Here is a 5,242-nt window from a genome sequence, read left to right on the forward strand (position 1 = left end):
AGCTTGGACCCAAGGTCATCCCCTGGGTTACAGCCCTCATTCCTAACAGAGAGCCCTCATCCAAACTTCAAGGAACACAACACAAGGTAAAGACACAACAAAGGCTACAGGTTGAGTTCACAGCAAAGGCCGTGAGCAGATATCCACAGGAAGGCGGTGACCGTGACTTACGGCAGAAGCCGAGCCTGAGGGGTGTGTGCATTCAGGTGTACATGCCACATGAGAAAAAAAGAGAACAAAATTGTTGATATGCAACGGCTCCGTCTAGCATGTACTCAGTAAATACAAATAAATTCACTAACTGTACTGAATTGTGTGACTAGGGTCCCAGAAACTGAATCCTTGCTCTTGGCTGCAGCAGTACCAAGAGTTCATGGGCAGACAAATGCCAAACCCCAGACACTACATCACCAGGGAGATAACCTTGAGCTAGCAGGCACAGCCAGTCATGCAGCAGGGCCAAGCTGAGCCAAGAACTCTAACAAAAAGGGTCTTGTCCCTGCACCCATTATCAGAGAATCCTAGCTTTCCAGCTGCCCAGGCCTGGGCCTGGGCCTGAACAAGGGATAGCATCTACATGAAGAATGTGGCTCTGCCCAGGTGAACTCTCAAAGCCCTGCTCCCCATGGGGCACTACCTTCAGTGGCTCGGGCCCAGTCACAGGGCACTCCTGAGGACTTTAAAGCCTGCCTTTGGTTGGTCAACCCAACTCTGATCAAGCTGAAGCCTTCCCGACTTTTTTCCGGAACCAGCTCTCATCTGCCCCCATGTCGGGAATTTATCACTCTGTCTTCCTAGTAAGCTCTCCAGACATCCGAGCTCCTTCTAAGAAATTGCAAACCATGCTTAAAGAGCACAATAAACTCAAGGACAGAACTCAGAGTGCATCTGCCTCACATACAGACACAGAAGGCTCTGGGTTCCTGCTCTAGCTCAATGAGGGTATGGAGGGGGGGAGGTATTACAGTATTATCCAAGCTCTTTGGGAAGATTTATTTTGGTTTTTAATTACATGTATGTGAAATTGCACATGACTGAAGGTGCCCATGGAGTCCATAAGAAGGTACTGGCTCCCTGTAATGGAGTTATAGTGGCTATAAGCCACCAGATATGGGTACTAGGAACCAAAGTCTGGTCCCCTGAAAGAGCAGGAAGCATTCTTAACTACAAAGCCATCTCTCAAACCCTTCTCCAATCTCTTATGCAAACATTCCAAGTTCCAGAAAGCTCTTGGTAACTCACATGTAAAAGCTGTACTGGAGCCGTGGGTTTTGTGCATGCTGTGTATCACAAACATTCATCTGTCTAATCACAGGAATATACTTTTTAAAGGTTTATTTATTTATTTTATGTATGTAAGTACAATGTAGCTGAACAGATGGTTGTGAGCCTTCATGTGGTTATTGGGAATTGGATTTTTAAGACCTCTGCTCACTCCGGTCAACCCCACTTGTTCCAGCCCTAAGATTTATTTATTAATATACATAAGTACAATGTAGCTGTCTTCAGATTCACTAGAAGCAGGTGTCAGATCTCATGACTGGTGCTTGTGAGCCACCATGTGGTTGCTGGGATTTGAACTCAGGACCTTTGGAAGAGCAGTCAGTGCTCTTACCCACTGAGCCATCTCGCCAGCCTTAACCATAGAGATATTGAATATGGGTAACTCTGTGATTCTGAGGGTCACCTTGATTTTTCCTTATTAAATGTTATCTATGCCACATTTCCTGTCTAGAATCAAGAGAGTTCTGACTCCTGAGTATCGTCTGGGTTCCAGAATCCCTTTAAGGGATAGTGAGCATTTTACCTAGATCCAGGTTTAAGTTTAGATCTTATATGCCTCTTGGGCCTGGAGATGCTTTAGAGTGGATGAGGGGAAGACCCACCACAGAGGGAGAGGCAAAATGGAGAACTTGGGCTGCACAGTGGCCATTGGCCAGATGATGGCCAGTGTCTGCACGCCCAAGAGCATGCAGCCCTTGCTCATCAGCCATGGCCTCGCCTGTCTCTTGCTGCAGCCATACCTGGAACACCACAGGTCTCTCTGGTATAGCTTCCTGGCTTTTGAAGGAACACTCCCCCTACACACACACACACACACACACACACACACTGAGCATTGGTGCAGATGACAGAACTACACATGGAACACATTTCAGGAACTCAGCTTCTATCATGCCTTTACCCAGGTACCCCTGGTACCATGCTGTGAGGTCACCCTATGAGTGATGGGCACCATGAACAACAGTCTCAAGGAGGCCCAAAGAAGACAAACAATTGGACTGAGTAGATTAAAGCAATGCTTTAGAAGATAGGCTAAGCTGGAAGAAAACAGTTTGGGCAAAAAGAAAAGTGCTCTGGGTCACATCAGCAAGACTAGGTCCATATCAGCCTGGATCACTAGACAGCTAGGACAAAGTGTTCTTGAGTTCTGTGTGTGTGTGTGTGTGTGTGTGTGTGTGTGTGTGGTGTGTGTGTGTGTGGGCGTGTGTCTATCTGTCTGTCTGTCTGTCTCTGTGTCTCTGTGTGTGTATGTGCCTCTCTCTCTGTGTCAGCATGTATGTTTGTCTCTCTCTGTCTCTGTCTCTCATACACACACATACACACACACACACACACACACACACTCACACACAAACAGGGTCTCTTGAAGCCTTCAATCATGGAGTTTACAGCTGTACAGCACCAGTTTGTTCACGCAGTTCCGGTGGACTGAACCCAGGGCTTTGTGTATGCTAAGCGCCCTTGATTGAGCTATATCTCTGGCTCTTCTTCAGGCTGACTTTGAACCGTTCAATCCTCCTGCCCAGCCTCCCCAGTGCAGATATTGTTGATGTGTGTGCTACCACGTTCAACGTAGACAGTTTCCCTTACTGACAAAAAGCAGATCTGGCCTCAGGGCCTTTCTTCTTTTGTTTGAGGCCATGTTTGCAAACCTGCCTCTTAGCACGAAATGATTCAACCTGGTCATTTCATTCCCAGCAGTACAACCAAACTAATGTGGAGATATGAAAAGAGGCAGCTTCCTGATCAGCAGGAAAACTTGTTTCTGTCGTTCTTGCTGTTTTTGAAAGAGGGTCACATTAACCCATGCTGGCCTCAAAGTAACTGTGCAGCTGAGGACAACTTTGAATGTCTGCCTCTGGCCGCTATCATGATAAAACTATAGGTGTGTGTCACTGTGCCAAGCTCCCAAAAGAAGGGCTTTGAAGGCCTGGCCCTAGAGTTGGAGGGCAGCCTGCCTCTCCTCATCCTAGAAAGGTGAGCTGGCACTTGTGTGTTGGTAGTAAGTCACAGCAGGTAACAACATGATCCTCTCTGTCCTAGGTTCACTAAGCTCAACCTCAAAGCAGGCTGCGTTAGGTTGACTGTAAACTTATCAACTAACCTCATCGTCTGTTTCATGTTTGAGCCTTACAGCAGGTCTAACTGGCAGAAGCTCAGGAACTCAAACTCCAGACTCAAAGAAGCTCAGGGCATGTGGATGCAAAAATAAACCATAGGACCCGGGTGTGACACGTCCCACATTAAGGGAGGGAGCTTACAGCTCATGTAATGAATGAAATTCCAATCACAGGACTGGGAGTACAGCTCGGTGACAGACAGAAAGAGAGCTTACTGTGTAGAAGGCTCTAGGCTCCATCCACAGCACCAAAATAATAATAATCATTGCTTGTGGGAATAGATCAGTGGTAGGTTACTTGCTTAGCATATGTGAGGCCCCGGGGTTTGACACTGTGTACTGCACCCACATACACATACAGAGTAGTAGTAGTGATAATAGAAAAGTAAATTATACACTCGATAGAACAGTAATGGTGATGTCAGCTAGTGGCAGGCAACAGACACTGGGTATGCTGGGGGAGGCAGGCATACCCTTAGGTCCCAGCCCTATATTCTCTGTCTTTCTTTGTATCTTTCTCTCTGTCTCTCTGTGTCTCTGTCTCTCTCTGTGTGTCTCTGTCTCTCTGTCTATCTCTCTCACACTCTATCTTGCTCTCTCGCTCTCTCTTGCGCTCTCTCTCTCTCTCTCTCTCTCTCTCTCTCACACACACACACACACACACACACACACACACACCTCTCCTCCTTCTGACTCCTCACACAAGCTCCCCTCCCCTTTCCTATAGCCAGAGCTTTATGGAGGAGGTGCAGCCTTGCTGTCTTGAAGTGTAAAAAACATGGATGGCCATGCAAACTTCAGGCAGACTTGCCCACAGGAAAAGTTAGGAGCCTGAGGTCCAGCTCTTCTTTGTCACAAAAGATTGTGCTCAGCATTACAGAGATGGAGGGAGGGTCCTCGGGAGGTGGAAGTGGAGAGAACTTCCTGGAGGTGGTAGATAATATGCTGATAGGTGAATGTAACACAGGGTAGAGACAAGGGAGTGGTGAGAGTCATGAGGGCTCACAGAGTCATCTGGTTGGGTCCAGGGAAAACTTCCTTTGTAGAAGTGAAGTGGGAGCCATCTTTGGAGGGGGCAGATGTTACAGAGTAGAAATGTTGCTTTAAAAATGTAGAATTTCCTTTTTCCACATTTAGAAGCATGACACACGCATTTATATAAGCAAGTGTCTGGGCTGGCAAAAGAGCTCAGTGGATAAAAGGGCCAAGAATGATCACCCCAGTTTAGTCCCCAGCACCCAAGTGACATAAGGAGAGAATTAGTTCCTGAAAGCTTTCTTCCCCCTTCCTCTCCCACACCCTGACTCCTGGCCCTCCTCTCTACCCCCTATCAGATGAATAAATAATATGAAATTTTATCTAGAAATTTAAACTTGTGGTTCATGAGCCATAGACAGGCCAAATGACCAGCCCCAATACCAGGGGCCTGTAGGCAGGTATGTATGCCCTCCTTGTGTTGTGAGCACCCCTTCATTCAGTATGTTCACCAGGAGAACCAAGCTCAGGGTTGGGTCACTTACCTCTCCAGTCCTGTGCAGAACAAGAATTTAGGCATCTGGGGGGTAAGAATAGAGGGCATGATCAAAGGTCCTATCACCTGGCCTGAGACAGAGGAGTGAATGAAAATCCCAGGATCTGGGATCCTAGTATTATATTCAGTTTTATCTCTGAAACAGAGGCTACAAACAGCCTAGTCCCAGCTTCTGTAGAAATGCATCTCTCTCAAACAACAGCTGAAGTGGGCCATGAGAAGACATTGCAACCATCCTGTCCCCAGGAGCACCATCCCCGTCCCCAGGAGCACCATCCTGTCCCCAGGAGCATCATCCCCGTCCCCAG

The sequence above is a fragment of the Mastomys coucha genome, unplaced genomic scaffold, assembly GCF_008632895.1.
Source record: "Mastomys coucha isolate ucsf_1 unplaced genomic scaffold, UCSF_Mcou_1 pScaffold11, whole genome shotgun sequence".
Lineage (NCBI taxonomy): Eukaryota > Metazoa > Chordata > Mammalia > Rodentia > Muridae > Mastomys > Mastomys coucha.